This window comes from Prionailurus viverrinus, chromosome C2 (assembly GCF_022837055.1).
Source record: "Prionailurus viverrinus isolate Anna chromosome C2, UM_Priviv_1.0, whole genome shotgun sequence".
NCBI lineage: Eukaryota > Metazoa > Chordata > Mammalia > Carnivora > Felidae > Prionailurus > Prionailurus viverrinus.
In genome coordinates, this window is record NC_062569.1 from 26189825 (window position 1) to 26212735 (window position 22911).

The window sequence follows — 22911 nt, forward strand, 5'->3', positions numbered from 1 at the left end:
CCAGGTCGAAGCCTCCTAACACAGAGTAGGTCTTGAGGCTTACGTCGTCAGGGCTCACCTCCCTGGAGTCACTGCACCTCGTGCTTGGCTGGCTGTGCATCGGGCTGTGTTGGGGCTGCAGCAGGGCATGTTGCTGATCCTGGGGTTTTCTCCTCTGGTGGTGCAGTGGGCCGCTTGCTTTGACCCTTTCCTGCCTGGCAGGTGTCAGGAAGCTACCAGTGCGGGTCTGGTCGCAACAGAGTCTCAGCCCAGCAGTATTACCCCCCCTTACCTTGTCAGTTGGGAGTGTCGTCAGGGCCAATTCCCTCTTCCTTGTCCCCTTTGCCTTTCATGGGGTCATGGCTGATGCCCAGTAAGTGCTGCTTGGCGGGCAATGTGCTGCCTGAAGCTGACACAGGTGGTTTGTCACCGCGGCTCGAAGGTAGTGGGAGGTGTGGAGTTTGGTACTGTATCCAAAACCGTGAGGCTTCTTGGATGTTTCTCTTCTTTCTTTCCATCTTCAATAAAATTGTTGCGTTAACACGGATCGACCCTTCCCTCCCCTCTCTGTAAACCGCTCTGGAACCAGTGGTAGGACGACCGATGTCTCAGCTGAAGAAAATCAGACTATGGGACATATTTTTGTTTTGTAAATGGGGGTGGGTCTTTTTATGCTGTCAGGTAACAAGGTTTGGTCCCGGACAGATGGTGGTGTTTCTCTTGAGCGCTTTTGGCTCACCTTTTCGTTCCCTTTCCTCACCTTGTGGATACCGTCTGCCCACCCTGCTTTCCTTCCTTTCTCCTCCAGTCCCCCTCCAAGCCCTCCCAGTGTGACTTCATATTCTCCTCCTTTCCTTCTGTGAAAATCTACCCTGAAGAATCGATGGCCTTATTCACACTAAGAAGCAGATGAGCGAAAACAGTCAATCAGAGAAAGACAAATACCATATGATTTCACTCGTATGTGGACTTTAAGAAACAAAACAGATGAACATAGGGGAAGGGTGGGTGGGGTAGAGAAGAGAGGGAAAAAACCACAAGAGACTTTTAAGGACAGAACAAACTGAGGGTTGACGGAGAGAGGTGGTAGGGGATGGGCTAGATGTATAATGGGCATTAAGGAGGGCACTTGTGATGCGCACTGGGTGTTATATGAAAGTGATGAACCACTGAAATCTACTCCTGAAACTTGTATTACACTGTGTGTTAACTAACTTAAAAAAGAAACACTCAAAATAATAAATTAAAATTAAAGCAATGTAAATACCTGAACCTAAAAAAAAAAAAAAAAAGTAGATGAGTGATAAGGCTTGGGGTTTTACAGACTCTGGACATCTGAGTAGCTCTGCTTTAGAAGCATTCCCCTGTGTTGGGACACTCTGCTTCCTGTGTGTAGGACTGCAGATTCCCAGCTCAGGGTCTGTGGCACAGCAGAAGCTTCTTGATGTGTGTGAAGGAACCACATCCATTCCCAGGAGGGGAGTGTGTGTTCATTTCCGCATGGTGGAATGTTTTCATGGAACGTAAACCAGAGGTGGAGGCAGCAGACAGAATACAGGATTTTTGGTTGATATGAATTTCAGATAGTTTTTTAAAAATACCTCCGTCTTATCAAACTCAACACCCAAAAAACAAATAGTCCAGTGAAGAAATGGGCAAAAGACATGAATAGACACTTCTCCCCCAAAGAAGCCATCCAGGTGGCTAACGGACACATGAAAAAACGCTCAACATCACTTGCCATCCAGGAAATACAAATCAACACCACAAAGAGATACCACCTCACACCCGTCAGAATGGCTAAAATTAACAACTCAGGAAACAACAGATGTTAACAGGATGCGGATAAAGAGGGACCCTTTTGCACTGCTGGTGGGAATGCAAACTGGTGCAGCTACTTGGGAAAACAGTGTGGAGGTTCCTCAAAAAATTAAAAATGGAACTACCCTATGATCCCACAATTGCACTAGGTATTTATCTGAGGGATACAGGTGTGATGTTTTGAAGGGGCACATGCACCCCCATGTTTATAGCAGCCCTATCGACAATAGCCAAAGTATGGAAAGAGCCCAAATGTCCATCGACGGATGAATGGATAAAGAAGATGTGTATATATATATGATGGAGTATTACTTGGCAATCAAAAAGAATGAAATCTTGCCATTTGCAACTACGTGGATGGAACTGGAGGGTATTATGCTAACTGAAATTAGAGAAAGACAAATATCATATGACTTCACTCATATGAAGAATTTAAGATACAAGACAGATGAGCATAAGGGAAGGGAAGCAAAAATAATATAAAAACAGGGAGGGGGACCAAACATAAGAGACTCTTAAACATGGAGGATAAACAGAAGGTTGCCGGAGGGGTTGTGGGAGGGGGGATGAGCTAAATGGGTAAGGGGCTTAAGGAATCTACTCCTGAAACCATTGTTGCATTGTATGCTAATAATTGGATGTGAATTAAAAAGTAAATTAAAAAAGGTAAAAGATACCTCTATCTCATGTGATATTTGGGACTTACGTAACTAAAAAAAATTATTTGTTGTGTACCTGAAATAAAATTTCACTGGGAGTCCTCTGTATGTGTTAGATCTAGCAGCCCTCCAAAGGATGGGAGCTGTGTCATCAGCCAGATGGATAAGGTGGTTTTTGGAGTCAGCCCTGCCCCACCTCAGGTCCCTGAATTCATGGCATGTGTTGCTATGGAGGGATTCTGGTCCCTTCTGTGCCATTCCTTAGTCTGTAGCCTTGGGCGGGTACAAGGGAACGTGTAGGAGCGTCCAGGACAACTGAGAGCACTCAGCATCTCTCACTGAAGTTCTGCTCTCCTAAGCCTAGTGTTCCCAGGAAGCAATGGGTTTCTAAGAAAAGTGGCTGAGTCTACGATCACGGCCCCCCTCAGCCTTACCAGCTTGATTGCTGAGAGCTGGTCAGCTCCAGACAGAATTCTGAAGGGCTCCGTGAACGGGCCACACAAACTAGGTCTCTTCTGAAGGATCTTCCCAAATGTGGGCCCCTCAGCCACTCTTTCCCCCCGACTTATCCAGGCACCAACTGGCATCTGCCTCCCTTGAACTGTCTCCCCTTCCCCGTGCTCAAGTGTCTTTGTTAGTTTGATCGTTTATTCACGTTTGTGTGTTAATTTTTCATTTGAAAGCTTTGCTAGGCGCCTGCGGCGCCTACATTCTCACAGGGGAAGGAGTGCCTCTTTGGTTCACTTAGGGCAATGATCTGCTAAGTTCAGGAAGCCTTGCTTTGTATGTTTCCCTTGGAGGAAGTAGGTTGAATGGAAGTAAGGAGGAGACCATTTGTTCTTCAATTCGTTACCAGCCTCAGCACATTCCTGTGGCAGAACACCGTACCGCAGAGAAGATGGTGGGCCTTTTTTATTTCTAAAAGTCATGGTGTATCGATCTCCTCTAAGCTTCTCTTATTCTTTGAATTTAAGTCTCTTGATCTCAGGCTGAGGCCAACTAAGAGAAGTTTGTTTTTACACAGAGGAGACTGGGAAGTCTGTTTTCACACCGGCCTGGGCACTCAACCAAGGTGATTGAAGGCATCTCTAGTGGGTTCTTTTGAGAACAGTTGGAAGGAAATCATGAGAAGAGGGCGCTGTATTGAGTTTATGTAGATTCCTCTTCTGTCTGGCCTCATCCCAACACCTCAGGCCGTAAGAAGATATAAAGCTCCACAGCCTGAAGTCCTGAAATTTACATTGCCTTATGCACAAAATAATGGCCTCCTCTTATGTCAACCAGGAATTGCATTTGGTTGCAAGTAACCAAGGACTCAAAGACAGTCGTCTACACACATTAGGATACTTTCTCCTGCTTAAAAGGAGGACCCGAAGGAGGCAGTCTAGGTTGGTGCTCTGACCCCATGGTCATCTGAGACCTAGCGACTTACGTGTTGCTCAGTCCTATGTGAGTCCCAGCCTTCAAGCCACATCATGGTCCAGGGTAGCTCCGGGAGCTCCAACCGTCACATCTGCATTTCAGAAGAGAAGGGGTAAAAGAGGAGTGGGGAAGAGACATGTGCTTCTTCTCTTTTAAAGAGTCTACTTGGGGGGCGCCTGGGTGGCGCAGTCGGTTAAGCGTCCGACTTCAGCCAGGTCACGATCTCGCGGTCCGTGGGTTCGAGCCCCGCGTCGGGCTCTGGGCTGATGGCTCAGAGCCTGGAGCCTGTTTCCGATTCTGTGTCTCCCTCTCTCTCTGCCCCTCCCCCGTTCATGCTCTGTCTCTCTCTGTCCCAAAAATAAATAAACATTGAAAAAAAAATAAAAAAAAAAAAAGAGTCTACTTGGAATTCTCAGACACCACTCTGCTTCCATTTTACTTCCAGAACCCAGTCACATAGTCATGGGTAGCTGCAAGGGAGGCTTGGTTTGGGTGGTTTTTTAGTTGTACGTTAGGGTGGAGGGGAGGATAGATATTGGGAGGCAGCCAACCAATTGTGCCACGTCTGTGCTGTGGTTTGCCTGTCTGTCTTGTAGAAAGACTCTGGGTTGGAAGGAGTTAGAGGTGAGCAGGTGTGACCCCAGAGCAGACCAAGGACTCGCTGGAGTAGGGAAATGTTACACCCCGTTTTCCTCTGCTATGTCACTTCCCTCCCTTCGTGGTATGTGGAGAGACTTCCTGTCCTTTATATTATGTGGGAGACCTAGGAGGAAATCGTAGTAGCTTCCCACGAAGGTGTAACCGTGTGCGTGTATGTGTTTTGTCAAGTCACAGAATCCATTGATACTTTTCTTTTAACAAATACGAATTAAATGACTCATTTCCTATCGACACTTCTTTGGTAGAAGCCCTGCTGTCTTGCGGGGATGATTGAAATAGCCTTTCAGTTGGTGTCCCTGCCTCCTGGTGCCCCCCCACCCCCCCACAATGCCTCCCAACTGAATCTTGCCAGAGTCAGTTCTGCTGGTAGTTCCCAAAAAGTTTGGCGTGCGGGCGGGATGGTTGATTTTGTATGTCAACTTGGCTGGGCCACACCAGCGCCGAGGTATGTGGTCAAACATCATTCTGAACGTTTCTGTGAGGGTGTTTATCGGATGAGATTTGCATTCAAACTGGTGGGATTGGAGTAAAGCAGATTGCCCTCCATAATGGGGGGGGGTGGGGGGGGACGGTGCTTGTCCAATCAGTTGAAGGCCTGAATGGAACAAAAGAGCGACCTGCCCCAAGCAAAAGAGAGTTCTGTAGCAGATGGTCTCTGGACTTGATTAAAGTAGTGGCTGTTCTCTGAGTGTTCAGCCTGTTGTCCCACCCTGCAGATTTGGACCTGCCAGCCCCATAGTTATGTGAGTTGATTCCCTAAAACCGTTTTCTTTACAAACAGACATACCTTGGGGATATGGCAGGCTTGGTTCCAGACCACTGCAGTGGCACAGTAAAGCAAGTCAAGTGATTTTTTTTTTTCCACCGTGCATACATAAACTTTGTTTATCTTGTACCGTAGCGTATTAAAAGTGCAATAGCATTATGTCTAAAAAAAAAAAAAAAAAGCACATGCCTTAATTTAATCGCCCAGTCAGTAGGTTGAGCGTCCAACTCTTGATTTCAGCTCAGGTCGTGATCCCGGGGTCACGGGATGAAGCCCTGTGTCAGGCTACGCACTTAGCATGGAGCCTGCTTGGGGTTCTCACTGTCCCTCCCTCCCTCTCCCCCCCCCCACCTCTCTCCCTCTCTCTCTCTCTCTCTCTCTCTCTCTCTCTCTCTCTCTCTGCCCTTCTCTCTTGCTCATGTGCTTGGTCGCTCTTTTAAAACAAAAGGCCTTAATTTAAAAATATCTTATTGCTTGAAAGAAACGTGTTAACCGTCATCTGAGCTTTCAGTGAGTTGTAATCTTTTTGCCGGTGGAGGGTTCGTCTTGGTGAATGATCAGATGGTAGTTGGTGCAGGTTGGGGTGACTGGGGCACTTTCTTCAGACAACAGTGAAGTCTGCCTTTTCAGTTGATTTTCCCTTTCGCGAATGATTTCTCTACAGCGTGTGATGCTGTTTGATAACATCTTACCCGCAGTAGAATTTCTTTCAAAGTTGGGAGTCAGGGGGCACCTGGGTGGCTCAGTCAGTTGAGCGTCCGACTTCCGCTCAGGTCACGATCTCGCGGTCCGTGGGTTCGCTCCCCGTGTCGGTCTCTGGGCTGATGGCTCGGAGCCTGGAGCCTGCTTCCGATTCTGTGTCTCCCTCTCTCTCTGCCCCTCCCCCGCTCATGCTCTGTCTCTCTCTGTCTCAAAAATAAATACATGTTAAAAAAAAAAAATTAAAAAAAGTTGGGAGTCAGTCTTCCCACACCCTGCTGCTGCTTCGTCAACTAAGTTTACGCGATACTCTAAATCCTTCATTGTCATTTGAACGACGTTCACGGCATTTTCACCGGGAGTAGTTCCCATCTCAAGGAACCACTTACGTTGCTCATCCCTGCAAAGCACGTCCTCATCCATTCAAGTTCTATCGTGACATTGCAGCAACCCAATATAATAATAATGAAAACGTTTGAAATATTACGGGAATCACCAAAACGTGACAGACTTGTGAATAGATGCTGTCGAAAAGTGGCGCTGATGGGCTTGCGGGACACAAGGTTGCTACAGACCTTCAGTTTGTAAAAACCTCAGTGTTCTTGAAGTGCAGTAAAGGGAAGCAGCATGGACGTCGGTGGGCACGTCCTTTTGGTTCTGTTTCTCTGGAAAACCTTGACCCGTACAGCATTCCTGTGTCCAATGTCAGGCCCGGATCTGAGTGCGGACACAGGGCTTTTCAGTCTGGCTCGTGCACTGACACCTGTGTTCTCGGTGCTGCGCCCCCATGTACACCCTCAGCCCCCCGCCCCCGCCGCTGGGTCCATCCTATGGTTGTGCTCCCAGCTTCGGAGCACACGATCCAGCATTTTGCATTGTTGCGTATTCTGTTCTCTGCCTGTGGTGTCTTCCTCCCCAAGCTGACTGGCTCTGTGATGAGCAGAATGGCAGCCGTTAGCCACATGTGACTACTTAAAGGCCAGTTAATGAAACTGAAAGTTCAGTTCTTCAGTCTCCTTAGCCACATTTCAGATGCCCAGAAGCCGCATGAGGCCGATGGCTACTATTTTGGGGACGGCACACATAGAGAACATTTCTGTCATTGCAGAAAGTTCTCTTGGGCAGCTCTACTTGGCTTTTATCCTTTGCCTAGTTAACAGGAGGGCACAGGTAACTGCTGCAGTTGTCCTGCAGTCCCCTCGTTCACTAAGCTTTCCTTCAGCTTTGCTTCTTGAGAATTCGATGAAGTCTACGGCCATACCACCCTGAACGCGCCCGATCTTGTCTGATCTCGAGAATTCGATGAAGGCTACGGGTATTATCCTCGGAAAACCTGTGTGCACGGGGGCATAAGTTACAAACATAGTTTCAAGGTATTCACCAGCTTCCCTTAAAGGTCACCCACGTCCTGTGGGTTAATAACTATGAGCTAATAGTGCTCATGCCGCTCGCCTATGTAACCGCTGGCACTTCTGGAAGGCTTACCGTGTGCCTGTTCTGAGCAGTTGGCGTGTGTTAACGCATTCCTCCGAGCCACACCATGAGCTAGCTTCTGTCGTCACCTGCATTTTGCAGATGAGGAAACTGAGGCACAGAGAATGGAAGTGCTTGGGGTCACCCAGCCAGTGAGAGGCCTGGCCAGGATTTGACCCAGGCAATCTGGGTTCCAAGTCTGCGTTCCTCACCTCTACGCCCAGGGCTATGAACCCTGCCCTGGAAACCTGAGCTCCCCGAAGACCGAAATTGCTTGTTATCCTTTGCAGACCTTCACAATGTGCGGTGCACAGTGAAGGTGAAACAAATGCCTGACGAAAGGAATGCTTGGAATTGAGTTACACAGGCTTAAGGCATAATCGTCTTGGCCCTGGGACGTTTGGATTCTTCCACGGGGTGTCTTATCCTTTTTCTTAGTTTTATTGGCTGCAATTTGTTTCTGACCCCTTAGAGCTGGGAGACAGCCCGAGTGCTCAGAGCAGCTTTGCTTGGCAATCGCAGGCGGAAAGGAGAGGGTTTGCCGGGAGACCCGGCTCACTTGGAACACCCCCGCCACGCCAGCTAGTGCTGCCCTGAGCTGGGGACCCAGCTGCCGCTGCGGCCCTGCCACAAGGCCGTTCCTGTCTTTTTCAGATTCCTAGGTGACTCAAAGTGGCACCACTCTAGCAGCCAGGGGGCCCTGGATGCCTGTGTTCTTGTGTCCCCGTCACTTTCTGACCGTCAGCTCCTGCTGGGGTTTGCTGGCCTTAACCTTGTTGACGTCTTTGCCTTGTACTGCAGGAGACCCCCAGCTTTTCCATTTACTGAGCTAAGCAGGGAGCTGTGTTGTGCTAACTCCGGTTTATGTCAAGCCCTCCTTTTCATCTGCATCCCCCTGACCTTGAATTCTTTTGGAGATCTTACTGCAGGTAGAAGTTAAAATTAAGCCAAGTCATGCTGACCCAGAGACAGAAGATGGGCTGGAGGGGAGGGGGGTTGACATTTCAGTGAATTGGTTGTTCCCCTGGCCGTACTTAAGTGTACCTGGCAACGAATAGTGCCAGATGATCCAGGGAAGCCCGAGACTCAGAGAAGGTGGGAAGAGGCAGCCAAGGTCTTTGGCTCAAGAGGGTTTGGAATAGTCTCTAAGTGCAGATTCTTCATTATTCTGGTCATAGTGACTCACAGAGGTACAGAACGTGGTCGCTGCCTTCTGGGAGTTTGTAATTTCGAGAAGACCCAAATGAAGAGCAAAATAATTCAAGAGACGTGTTATCCATGTGTTCAAATACTGGGCAGTTTTCAAAGTGCTTTTCCACTATCTTGTGATGTGGCGAACTGCTGACATGAGTATAGAAACTTGGTCCTATGGATTCAGAGGGGGTAAAATTTCACCCAGGAACAAATTTTCTGGAGACCCACTGGGACCTGGGTTACGTATCTTTTTAGCTTGGAGGAGGCAAGGTGGAGTGGAAGGGGGAATTATTTCGATCTTGAGAGAATAGCATTCACACCACACAATTTAGCACAATTTAGTATATACAGTTAGGCCATTATTCAGGTGAGTTTTCACATCATGTAAATGGGCATTTCCAAGGAGAATTGCACCCAGAGAGACATTAATCTGAGTGTGTGAGCCACAGAAGAAAAAGAATCACAAGGCGTATTAAAAGATTGACCACAAGGGAGTTGTCTGAGGCTTATCATTGGTACCCAACCTGGTACCTTAATGAAACACGTATTTATTGAACAACTGCAGCCACGGGCCACTAGGGCTAGGTTTGGGGAATTTAAAAATTCAGTGACACAGTCCCTGTTCTTCTGAGGCTCCCCAGGTCACCACTGGTGATGGTGCTGCAGAGGTCATAGAAACTCCATGCATTGTGCAGAAAGATTCTGTGGGTCCTGGGCCTTTTCTGCTATAGCACCGACTCCAAGGATTCTGGGTCTGTGGCACTGACCAGGTGTCTCTCATCGCTGAGCCTGTGGCAGTGGCCCTGGGGTTGAGCTGTCCTACTGTTAACCTCTCTTCCCTCATCTCCCTTCAGTCCCCCTCGGTGGGTTTCTCCCAGGCTTCCAGACCAAGAATAGAAAACTTTGAGAACCTTCTTTCCAGTCATCTGTTCCGGGTTGCCAAGTGAGTTAGTGTTAAAGGAAGCCACTTTGTCTAGAATGGGGGTGTCCTCTGCCTTGTTCATGGCAGCCTTGCAGGAGTGAGGCCCAGCAGCTGTGGACCGGTGGCTCATGGGAGACCAGCGCTGGCTGATACAAGGAGGCTCTCCAGTTGAGAACTTCTTTTTACGGATCCCAGCTGGCAGGGAAGGGGCCGTCAACAGTTACTCCCATTCATTATTTCTTGTCTCCGAGGCAGGAGGAGTGTTCATGACTTTGAACCCATTTATTTTATTTATTTTTAAATGTTATTTGTTTTTGAGAGAGAACAAAAATGCTCCAGTGGGGGAGAGGCAGAGAGGGAGAGGGAGAATCCCAAGCAGGTTCTGTGCTCAGGGCAGAGCCTGACTCTGGGTGCAGTACGATGACTGCGAAATCACGACCTGAGCTGAAATCAAGAGTTGGGCCCTTAACCTACTGAGCCACACAGGCACCCCTATTTTAGTCGTGTTAGAAAGCAGCCTCCAAACGGAGACAAGCGGAGCACAGGTAGCTCGTGAAAGTTTGGCACGCGGCATGTGTAGCCAGCGGGCGGGGGGCGAGGAGGACGAGGGGAGCTCTGGATGGCTCTGGAATCCAGAGAGTTAGCCTCCCTGTGGTGCGCTTAGTGATGTCACTCTGTCCTTTATTGTCCGTATCACCTTAGGTTAGTTTCTTAGTGATCCGAATGTGATTCGAAGGAGTTGGAGTCTTTATTGTTTTGGGAATGGTGGGTGTCTCCCGAACCAGTCAACTGTAGGCTGCTAATTAGTCTTCCTGCCTATGTCAGCAGAGTGGGATCATGGCCCCCCTTAGCAAAATGGGATACAGGAGCCAGGGATGGACAGTATAACCAGAGTGCCTGGGAGAGCAGCTTTGGGTGGGGATGTGTGTTCATCTCTGTGCTGGTCTTTGTGAGTGGTAAGGTATAAACCATACTTCCTGCCCTCAGGAAGGTTTCATTGTGCAAACTTTCACGTACCCAGCTGCTTTGGGGCAGTGCAGGTCAACCTGAATGACTTCTCCATCAAGTGTTGGAAAATTAATCAGTGGAGGTTGAGAAAAGAGGGAAACCTGTAAGTCCTAGAAGAATAGGACTGTTCACTTCGAGGAAGAGGTTGAAGGATGACAAGGACTTTTTTTTTTTTTTTTTTTTTTGCCTATGAAGTGTCATAAGAAAGAAGATATGATTGTTTAACAAATGAGTCCAGCCAGCTGCAGTGAAAAGAGAATTCACAGAAGATGGGGTATTTGAGATGGGTTTTAAAGGATGAATAGGAGTTCCCTAGGTGGAGACAAGGACGAAGGGCATGTGTTGCTGGCGGAAGGCATGGGACATACAAGAGCGAGGAGCGTTGAAGGAATGGTGAGTGGTCGGGCATCACTGGGTGGATGGGAAGTGAGAACCTGGGCTGTGGCTGGTGGTGTTGGGGTGGGGAGAGTGTCAGGCAGGGAGTGACATCATCAGATATACACTTCGGACAGATGACCAGGTGTCCTAAGTGCTATTGTGTGAGACTACGTGGATGCCGTGCGGAGTTTCTATGGCTATATGAGATTGGAAGCTAGGAGACGAGTTGGAAAGCTTGTAAAATAATCTGGGTAAGAACCGATGCTGGACAACATCTGCTGAGGTTCCCTTAGGGCACGTTTGTTCCTTGGTGCAGAGCTTCGAGGGGAGGGGAGCTTGGGCAGGGCTCCTCAAGCCTCTGGATGCTCTACAGAGAAAACATCTTGGCCACAGTGCTCGGCGAAGTTGGTGTGCAGATGGTGTGGTGGAGATTGTTTACCGGACTGAGGGTGGCCCCTAGGGTCCTGTGATTTCTCATCCGGATCTAGGGAATCAGTTTTGGAAGTGTCCCTGCTGGAGAAGTGAGTAATACAGGGCTCTGTGTTTATGCTTTTCCTCTCTGGGCCACTGGAGTCAGAGGGCTTGGGTTTGAGTTTCCTGTCCTTTCTAGCACGTGACCTTGGGCCAGATTTCTTAACCTCCGTTTCTTTGGATGTGAAATGGGTACAACAGGACTTAACCAGCAGGGGCTATAGGATAGATTCCGTGACGGGGGACAGCTGGCACACAGCAGGATTGAATAAACACCCCTGCCCCAGCTCCTTTGTCCTTCCTCTCCCATGGCAGTAGAGACACAGGGAGGGACAGGACTTAGCCAGATGCCTGCAGTTCGGTTTCAGCCTGCCTTATGTGTGCTTTGTCGCCAGTGGCATATGTATTTTTCTTCTCTGTCTCTGCCAGAGTCGGAGACAGAGCTGAGGGCTTCAAGTCATAGCAGAAGAGACAGAGAGATGAGAACTTCTGGATCACTCGAGTGGTTTGGCCACTAGCAGGATGTTGGGGGGCCAGTGTTGGATCCCCACGTTTTGATGCAACTTAAACGTTGCACATGGGCAGGATGGGCTTTGAGGGATCAGGAGCCCTTTCAGTCTTGGAAACTTGTCTTTCGCTTGGACAGCATTCTGACTCCAACTTTCCCTCCTTGGCGGTCTTACTCTTCTGTGGTTTTATTTATTCTTTTGCTTAAATTTTGCCTTTAGTGAGGACAACCTTTGACAAATGTCTTTGGTTTCTCTATCCTTTCAGTGAGTAGTGTTTTCTTGAGTTTTGTGATTCTGTGGTGGGTAAATAGGCAAGCCTTCAAAAAACATTTCTTTGGGGCGCCTGGGTGGCTCCGTCGGGTAAGCGTCCGACTCCGGCTCAGGTCACGATCTCACGGTCCGCGAGTTCGAGCCCCGCGTCGGGCTCTGTGCTGACAGCTCAGAGCCTGGAGCCTGTTACAGATTCTGTGTCTCCCTCTCTCTCTGCCCCTCCCCTGTTCATGCTCTGTCTCTCTCTGTCTCAAAAATAAATAAACGTTAAAAAAAAAACACAACAAAAAAACATTTCTTCACCATTTTTTATTATGAAATGTTTCAAGTATATACAAAAGGGAGAGAGTAGTCAGTGAACCCCCTGTATGCATCCCCAGCAACTAACATCTTGCCAGTCACGTCTTCTCCACTCTCCTGTTTTCTTCTTCTTCTTTTCTTCTCCTCCTCCTCCTCCTCCTTATTTATTTTTATTTTTGAGCGAAAGAGCAAGCGGGGGAGGGGCACAGAGAGAGGGAGAATCCCAAGCAGGTTCTGCACTGTCAGCACAGAGCCCTCTGTGGGGCTCAAACTCCCCCATGAGATCCTGACCTGAGCCAAAATCAAGACTCAGGCGCTTAACCAACTGAGCCACCCGGACGCCCCTGTTTTCATATTTTACAATGTCACGGATATCCTATCACTTCTACCGTAAATACTTCAGTATTTTATCTCTAATAGATAAAAACTGGTAAAAGATCACATTTTCTTACCAAAGAAAATTAAAGTTCTTGTAATATTCTCTAGTACCCAGTCCTTTTTCAGATTTCCCAGCTGTATCAAAAGTTTTTCTCACTATTAAAGCACCTGACCTGGAACAGCTGTTCTGTTTTGACTGGACAGTATGGGCCTCCCCTTGCCCTTGCGTTCTGCCATTGCTCAACCCAGTGACCTAGTTTTGAGTGGATAGAAAGCATCATGGAGTAGATAAATAGCGAAGTGATAGCTGACTGAGAAGGGCACCGAGAAGCAATTTTGTGAACTTTTTATTTTGGGAAACTCGCAAACATGCACAGTAAAAATGACGGCAAAAGTGAAACAGCTCGGTGGTCAGCTCCCCTGCTGAGTGACCGTTTGCACCTGTTTAAGCCGGACACTGCATTCCAGAATGACCTTGTGAGTCCTGCTGTGATTGTGTATCCTCAATACTGAAAACACAGCTCCCTGGGAGTTAACAGAAGGCTTGGCATTCCCATCTCAGGAGTCTGATGACTTACTTGTTCAAGGTTGTAGACGCAAGACAATGGCCCTTGTGGGTGCTAGGATTTGACCCCGTTGCTCCCAGTTCTTTGGACGTAGTGTGCTGCCTCACGGAGGCCCAGCTGTCCTGTTGAATCAGCGCCAGCTCTGTGCAGGGCTTTGGAGCGTTTCTTTTGTCGCTACCGTGGTCTGTTAAGAGCTGGGGTCCCTGGGGGTTGGAGAGTTGCAAGGGAGGCCCATTTGTCCCCTTTGCTGTTCGAGGCACTATATCTCTAGAGGGAAGTCCCCTGGAAGTGCCGCCAGGCGTGTGTGCACTTGCTGGTAGAGAGAGCTATGCCTTGGGGGGCCGAGCGGGGGTGGGGGTGGGGAGGGGTGAGGGCGACCAGCCACCTGGCTTCTCCACCGGAGGGGAAGAGGAGAGAAGTAGGGGATCAGAGCTTTGCCCCAGGGGCACCTCATGGCTTTTAGCCCTTGGCTCCCCGGCTGTGGCCGAAGGGAGGGAGATGCTGTCCCCAGTTCTGACACCCCAGTTCTTCCTACGCCCACCTCTCGGCCTCTCCATCCTCACAGGATACACGGCAGCAGCTGACTGGCGGGAGAAAGACTGTCATGTAGTTACAGAGTACGAGGTTTCTCTCCACGTGAGGGGTTCTGGTTCGCCCCCAGCCCCCGCGCTGCAGCACAGACAGCATTCTTCACTCCCTCAGAATCCAGGGCGGTGATCAGGCCACGTGTCGTGGCCTTTTGTGGTGCGGGTCTGCGTCGTGTTTCCCTGGGAAGGAGGACATGGCTCCCCTGATTGGGGTGTGTGTGTGTGTGTGTGTATCTGGCCTTGGGACGGGGTGATGCTGATGCTTCCTGGGTCCTGGGAATGACAGTGTGGGGGGCCGAGGCGGGGAGGGAAATACATTTGAGTGGACTTGCAGAGAGGAAGGTGCGGCCATGCTGAATTTGGGGAAACCCTCCGCGTTTGAAGAATTTAAGAGATGGGGTATGTGACTTACGCCCTCGAGCAGGCCATTTTAACTTGTTAGGCTCTTGAATTTTCTTCTGTAAAGTAAAAGGATTGGTTTACACCGTTTCCATTGCCTTGAGCCCGAAGACTCGGTGGTTTGTGGACCAGGGATCAAGGTGTGGTGGTGGCTCCTGGGACCGTGTTGGGTCACGTGGGCTTTGACTTTGGGCCTTGCTGCCGGCCTCTGCCTCGGGCCTCTGCCTCAAGCCTGACCCCAGACCTTGCCGGTTTGTAATTCTGTAGCCAGCGGACACTGCTCCAGCCCAGCCAGCCTGTGTGCGAGAGCAAGAGGAAGCCCGTAGAGGAACACGGATGTTGCCTTGCTAGCTGGGGTGGGGACGGCTAGGCACCTGTCGTGTCCCTGCACCCACAGAAAGGATTTGGTTTGGGGTCCTGCAGGGAGGTGCCGCTCCTGGTTAGCAGGTTTCATTATCCGCTGGTAGTTGAATGGGGTAGGAGTATGTGAAGGGGTCAGAGACCTCCCGCTGGCCGACCAGCTCTGACATGCCGAACTGGACTAAGTAGCCCCTGGTGGCCTGGGGAAGTACAAGGCATGTGCCTTCCTCCTGCCGGAGCTTTTGGTTGAACTGGGGAGATTCGGTAGGATGACAATGGTGCCACCCTAAAGCAGAGGGACAAGGGGCACACGAGTGGATCCGGAAGCCCTTTGGTCTGATTGGGATGCGTATGCTTGCGTCCAGAGGTGAGTTGCGGGCTGATGCCCAGCACAGAAGAGGAGACAAGGTGGGCTCAATCCTGGAGGAACCTCCCCAAAGCCCCCAGCTGAAACCCTTGAGTTCGACCCACCTCTGGTCAGCACGAGGCCCGGCGTGACCACGGGGAGTAGGGGATCATCTGGCCGGAAACTAAGTCACTGCACACTATTGGGTTGGCTGGGCCTTCCCATACCCAAGGTCTAGTCACATCGTAGCCTCCAGGTTCATTATGGGTTTTTAATTTTTTTTTTCATGTTTCTTAGAGAGAGAGAGACAGAGTGAGAGCAGGGGAGGGCAGAGAGAGAGGGAGACAGAATCCGAAGCAGGCTCCAGACTGAATTGTCTGCACAGAGCCCAACACAGGGCTGGAACTCATGAATTGCAAGATCGTGACCTGAGCTGAAGTCAGAGGCTTAACCGACTGAGCCAGCCAGGCGCCCCATATTATGGTTTTTAAACGTATGATTATTTATAATCTTTTTTTTTTTTTTTAAATTTTTTTTCAACGTTTATTTATTTTTGGGACAGAGAGAGACAGAGCATGAACAGGGGAGGGGCAGAGAGAGAGGGAGACACAGAATCGGAAACAGCTCCAGGCTCTGAGCCATCAGCCCAGAGCCTGACGCGGGGCTCGAACTCACGGACCGCGAGATCGTGACCTGGCTGAAGTCGGACGCTCAACCGACTGCGCCACCCAGGCGCCCCTGATTATTTATAATCTAAAGCAGGAATGCAGATGCTGTTTTATTATTATTATTTTTTAATTTTTTTAACGTTTATTTATTTTTGAGACAGGGAGAGGCAGACCATGAACGGGGGAGGGTCAGAGAGAGGGAGACACAGAATCCGAAACAGGCTCCAGGCTCTGAGCTGTCAGCACAGAGCCCGACGCGGGGCTCGAACTCACGGACTGCGAGATCATGACCTGAGCCAAAGTCGGATGCTTAACCGACTGAGCCACCCAGGCGCCCCTACCTGTACTATTTTGAAGCAGGTAATAGCTTTTTAATTTTTATTATTATTATTTTTTTTTAATTTTTTTTTTCAACCTTTATTTATTTTTGGGACAGAGAGAGACAGAGCATGAACGGGGGAGGGGCAGAGAGAGAGGGAGACACAGAATCGAAACAGGCTCCAGGCTCCGAGCCATCGGCCCAGAGCCCAACGCGGGGCTCGAACTCACGGACCGCGAGATCGTGACCTGGCTGAAGTCGGACGCTTAACCGACTGCGCCACCCAGGCGCCCCTTTAATTTTTATTATTAAACAGCTTGTCTCCAGGACAGAGCAAAACTATTTGACCTTGATTTTTCTGATCCCCTGAGGCTCCTCGGACCCGGGATCTGTTAAAGAGCTTTGGGGCCTGTCCCCTGAAATGGCTTCAGGCCCTCCATTATATCTCCCGGAACTGCGCACAGCTTCCTCATGGGTTTCAGATATACATACCATGGACCTTTCACTTAACTTAGAATCTCTGTCGTTTCGTTTACTGTATCCTGTATTAGGCAATTTGCTGTTAACTGATAATGGCTCAACCTGTACCTGATAACAGTTGGGACTGAGTGAGAATTGTTGTCCCGTATGCTCAATTGATTCTTAGATGTGTACAAGATCGATCCAGGAAAACTGAACTGGGTAGAACTGATGAAAAGCTCCATGGCACAAGCTGCATTTAGTAAAGGTTGATATGGATGAAACTATTCAGTGGATCAAACCTATGGATTTGAAATAGGAAAGAACTGATCCTAATTAAAATAACTTCGACCAAAGAAAAATGAAAAAAATTAGGAACACTGGGTTTGAAAAATGATCAAGGACCTAAATGGGCTTAATGGCATTTTTTCTAGAAAATGCTTGCAAATGAAAATGTGTCCACTCTGGGATAACTCTGATTAAAATGTTTGTATCCAAAACATCCTCAGGGGCCGAATGGCCTCGTCAAAATGGCCGGCACCCACCTCTGGCCAGACAGTAATTTTTGCCCAGACAGAAGTTGTTTTTTGGTTTTTTGTTTGTTTGTTTGTTTTTTACTTTTTTTTAAGTTTGTTTATTTTGAGAGAGAGCGTGTGCTCGCGCAAGGAAGCAGGGGAGGGGCAGAGAGAGAAGGAGAGCGAGAATCCCAACAGGCTCTGTGCTGACACAGAGATCGAACCCACGAACCATGACCTGAGCTGAAATCAAGAGTCAGATGCTTCATGGACTGAGCCACCCAGATGCCCCCCCCCCCCCAGAAGTTTGAAAAGGGAGAAGAAGGAGAGGAAATTTTCCGAATGGAAAGACTCAGACTGTCAGCTGCTGATGAGTGGGATTGCTCGGAATAGACGCAAAGCTCTGGAGCTTGAATCGAACTGAGAACGGATGCCGCTGTTGTCACTGTCTGTTGTCCCCTTTGATGTTCATCCCAGACATGCCTCCCTCCCTGAGGCCAGCCCGGTTTTTGATCCTGCTTTCAAACATTTTGATTTCCTCAGGTGGCCTGGAGAGGAATCTGGGACTTTTCTTCACGAGCTTCTAGCTGGAAGATGGGTTCTTTTCAGCGGCATATACAACATTCACTCTAAAGGGCAAGGGCAAAATTGTATCAAGTGTAAAAAAAAAAAAAAAAAAAAAAAAAAAAAAAAAAAAAGACAAAAGGCCGGGACAGAGGGTGTCCTCCTGGTGGTTGCTCAGTGCAGCGACCATACCCTGGCGCCTGTGGGGCTCAGGGCCAGCCCAGTCAGAGCACCGACCCGGCAGGAATAGGCCAGGCCTCTCTTTCCCCAGTGACCTGCGGCTCATGTCAGCTGAAGGGTCAGTGCTGACCTCATTCTCGGGCAGCCTCTGCTTCCCCCCCACAGGCTGATGTCTTTCCGACCCTGTTTAGATGGAAGTGGGCATGCCCCCCACTTCCATTTCATGCCCAAGTATCCAGCGGCTTCTGGAAACCTCGTTGCTCTGTAACTTGCCCTTCCAGGAGGGCCCACACTTCCCTGTGTCTCTTCCTTCCCCGCCCCCCCCCCCCCCCCCCCCCCAGCTTCCCTGTGAGTGGGACCCAAGTTGTTCCCAACAGCAGATAGGGAAACGGTGTTGGGTGGCAGGAGAAGTTAAACCCAGCATTCAGGATCAGCTCCCAGACCCCACGGTCGGCATGCTGGCTCCACACTGTGAACACTCTGCTCTGACGAAGCAGCCTGTTCCCTGCCCGCTCTTGGCGGGGGGGCGGGGAACAACGTGCTCCCCTTGGTGGTTGGCCTGGTTTCTCCCGGTAACCCCCCTACCTTCTTTGATCTGTGTAGCAGTGGCCAGTGTGGCCTTGATTAGGGTGAAGGCGTAAGACCCAACTTAGCTTGACCTCTTTGTGAGGAGTTTGTAGCCCCAGCAGGTGGTATTTAATAGCAATCTAGAACGGAGGCTCAGGGTTTGAACCTTGACCTCACCCTTGGTGATGTGGAGCAATTTATTCAACCTTTCTGCGCCTTGGTCTCCTTTATAAAATAGGGATGATCATTGGACCACCCTCATCGCATAATTTTGAGATGGAAATGAGGCACTGTACTCAGAACACCTTTCATACGTTATCGGACTCAGGAGAAATGCCCAAACAGTAACTGCTATGATTATTGTCCTATAACCATCTATGTCCACCCTTAGGGGTTTGCTAGTGGTCGGGTACAAGACTGGTCTCATCGTGGGGGCTTCCTCTGTGACGTAAGGCCATCCCCAGCTGGAGTATGGCTTTGGGAAGCCATGTGACAAGACTCCTTCATCTTTCCGGTTTCCTTAGCTGACTGGCTGGTGTGTTAGTGACACCTGCATGAGCCATAGTGGAAGGCAGCAGTCCCACACGACAGCTTGAATTCCCGTCTCATCTTTGGCCCCCTGAGCAGCTCTTCTTGCTGTGTATTAGTTACAGGTAAGCTGTCCAACTCTCCAATGATTGTGTCCTTGCCAGAGGTCTACACCTTGGCAGATACTGCCTGGCGGAAGAGAAACAGCCCTGTTTAGGGGTCAGAGGCTCTGGTTTCCTGGCTCTGGCCAGGCCTCAAGAGCTGTGTGACATTCGGCAAGTTGCCTTGCATTTCTGGGCTGTCTTTTGAAAAGTGAAAATGAAGGTCTTGAACCGGGTGGTCTGTAAACTTCCTCCTACTCTGAACCTTTGTTGCAACCACGTAAATGTCCAGATACCGTTGTTCCTTCCTGAGACCAAATATGGGCCGGGGTGGAAGTCCAGTGCAGCCTCTCTCTTCTCCCGGCAGCCTCAACCACGGGGTCCTCTTCCCTCATGCCCCCCCCCACCCCGCCCCGCCTTGTTGATGACACAGGGGACCATACGTGTGAGTGCTTCATAGTCACAGCTGGCCCCAGGCCAGAGTCTAATGAAGGTCACTGTCAAATTCATTCGTGAGCAGCCTTTTAAAATTCTTTCCAGCGAGCTGTTTCCATGAAAGTCATTAGTATCCCTGAGTCATGAAGATATTTCAAATTTTCCTATGTTGCGTCTGACAGTGAAAACCCAGCTCCCCCAACATTTTCCTCGTCGGTGCTCTTCTAAGTAGAGCCTCAGCCAGTTTGCTAACTGGGTTTCTCTGCAATGAGACCCACTGTCTGATTTGTGTACACCGGGGAGTAATATATTCGTAACTAGAGCTTGAAAGGGCCTTTTTTTTCTTTTTTAGAGTTTGAAGATAAAACTTGTTGGTGTTGGTCATGCCAAAGATTTCTGGGTGTCCTCTTTCATACATTGGTGAGAACCAGATAGTCAGCTCTTGGTGGGATTGCTAAGTCAGTTTCTGATTTTGGTGGTCATGTGTCCCCCTTGTGACGAGCCGTCTCGGAGGTAAGCCCTCCCCAGGTAGATATGTGTGTAAACTCATGGGTGCCTCCTGTATTTCCATGACCTAGCCTGGTGTCTCACCCTCTCCTGGATGAATCTTCCTTAGGAAACCTTTGATAAATCATTCTGTCTTCCCTGTGTTCCCATAGCGCTTTCCACCTCTGTTAAGGTCACGATCTGTCTTGGATTGGAGTTTGTACTGAACGTGTCTGTTTTCCTGACTGGCTTGGAACCCCTTATTTGGTGTGGGCCCCCTGTCTCCAGAAATCAGGTTCCAAGACGTATCTCAGCAGTGTTGAATGGAGTATATCCTACTAGCAAGGGTACGATAGAATGTTCCCTGCCTTGCGTGTGCACCTGCCTGTGAATGTGGTTTTAGAAAATGTCTTATGAAATGCCTTACAAAGAAGCTATGAACTTTGGGATTCTTTAGGAATCCCCGAAAGTTTGGTTCCTTGGGCTTATTAGTAGTAAAATGGGCTGTGAGCAGCCAGAAAGCTGTTGAGGGAGATTTGGCCAGTCTATGCTAGTTGCTGTAGTCCCTTCTGTCATGTTTACAGAATAGCCCAGCTGTATAGAAGGGAACATGTGATCACTTGGGTTTAGATTTAACCAAATGTAGCACAAAACTGGCTTAAACATGAGTCTTTATTATATATATATTTTTTTGTCATTTAAAAAGTTAGGAGGTAGGCAATCCAGGGCAGGGACCTAACTTACTTTTCTTGTACCCTTAGGAGAGTTGCCTCATGATCCAAAATGGCTGTTGAAGCACCAGCCATTGTGTTGATAACACAAATGGAAAGACAAAGAAGCCCTCTTGGAAGGCTCCAAGAGTGTCCATTTATATCTCATTAGCTAGAAGTTAGTAACAGGAGTCCTAGCTAACTTGACGGCTGGGAAGTAAGGTCTTTAGCTGGCACATTGCCTCGCCATAAGACACAAAGGCTCTCTCACCAGGGAAGATGGAGAGAACAGACTGTGGTCCTGAAGAGCCGCCCACCATTTACTTGAATAAATGAGTAGGTAGGGAAGGGATGGAGAGATGCCAGTTGGTTTCCGTGGGTCAAGTGTTGACTGAAGCCTCCGACTAGATCTTTGATATGACAAGGCCAGCACATTTCTGACACCACCACGTGGGAGAAAGAGCCTTGAGGAAAATTCAGAAACTCACAGACTTGACAGAAAGTATGTTCTTCTAAAGGCCCCTTCAGATGGGCCTCCTTTTTTCCTTCCTTGTAGAGATCCGGTTCCCTTACTTCGAACTCATCAGATGCAAGATAGCAGGCGAAAAGGGTGCGGGTCTGTGATACAGCAGCCACATTTCAGCTCGCTCTTTTGTTTGCTGGAAGAAAGAAAATTTTCATAATTCAAATAGGGAGACGGCGGGGGGGGGGGTGGGAGGAGGGGGGGGGCGGGGAAGAGAGTTTACCCTTAAATGGTGCTGAATTGAAATACTAACATTTCCGGAGCGCCTGGGTGGCTCAGTCAGTTAAGCGTCTGACTTTGGCTCAGGTCATGATCTCGCGGTCTGTGAGTTCGAGCCCCACGTCGGGCTCTGTGCTGACAGCTCAGAGCCTGGAGCCTGTTTTGGATTCTGTGTCTCCCTCTCTTTCTGACCCTCCTCCGCTCATGCTCTGTCTCTCTCTGTCTCAAAAATAAATAAACATTAAAAAAAATTAAAAAAGAGAAATACTAACATTTCCTTGAAAAAAACAAACACAAGTACAAATCCCGCCTAGGGAACTGTTAGAATCCTGTGGGATTGATGGTCTCTTGGTGTGGTTCAAGGCCCATAGGTGGTCTGTGGGGCAGGTTGGGGGTAGCTTTGAAGTGCCAGGTCCCAGTGCCTCCCCACTTGTCCCTCAGTGCACCTAGGCAGAAGGGGGTGGGAGAGCCACCGGGGCTGTCCTCTCATGGGACTTCCATGGACTGGCCTAGAGGCCTGGGGTCTGGAGTGACGTGTCATGTGCCGAGAGCATCCACGCGTGCTCAGTTGGTCAGTTCTGTAGGACGCAGGCCCCTTGTCCCCATGTGTGGCTGAGTTACGCCTGTGTGGGCATGTGGCCTGGGGCCACGCAGTGGTCACAGCAGGCAGGCCCCTGGGCTACTGGTTGAAGCATTAGCCGGGCGTTCCCTCAGGCCCACGCTCTTCATGTTTTTTGAAACTTTTTTTTTTTTTTTTTAAGTTTACTTACGTATTTTGAAAGAGCACATGTGAGTGGTGGAGGGGAGGGGCAGAGAGAGACGGAGAGAGAGAAGCCCAAGTAGCCCAACATGGGGCTCTACCCCACCAACCCCGGAGATCATGATCTGAGTGAAATCAAGAGTCAGACGCTCAACCGACTGAGCCACCCAGGTGCTCCTGTGTCATTTTTGATAGCAATGTACGTATTTTAATTTTAATTCTAGCGGAGTTAACATACAGGGCTATATTAGTTTCAGGAGTGCGATATAGTGATTCAGCAATTCCATACGTCACCCAGGGCTCCTCGAGATACGTGTGCCCTTCCATTTTGAAATTTTGATCCTCCTCTTTGTCAAGGTCTCCTGCAGATACCGTGTCTCATGAGGCCCCTTCCTCCTGGCCCCCCCACCAAGGCTGAATTTTTCAGGTCATCTTGTCCTCCAGTCCTCCGTTCCTGCTCATTCTCTTTTCGGAAGGAGCCTCGGATTCCCTCTCCTGGAACCAGTTTCCTCTTCACACCCTGGTACTGTCTGTATCTCCCTCCAGTAGCAGTCTTCGCGCGCAGCTCTTGAGGACGGTTTCTGGATGTCCGCTCCATGCCTGTTTCTGTTCCCCGACCAGATTGTCATCCTGGAAGGTCAGGCTGGGTGTGGTGCACAGCACGAGTCCACCGTTTGCTGAAGGGTGGAGAGCGGCACCCACAGGGTCAC

At 49.4% G+C, this 22911-nt stretch overlaps 1 protein-coding gene across 1 annotated transcript in view; it reads left to right on the forward strand.

Moving 5' to 3' along the window:
- The window catches only part of SH3BP5 (SH3 domain binding protein 5), a 77391-nt gene that overhangs the window by 36287 nt on the left and 18193 nt on the right, over window positions 1–22911 (forward strand). The gene's annotated exons all lie outside the window — the stretch shown is intronic.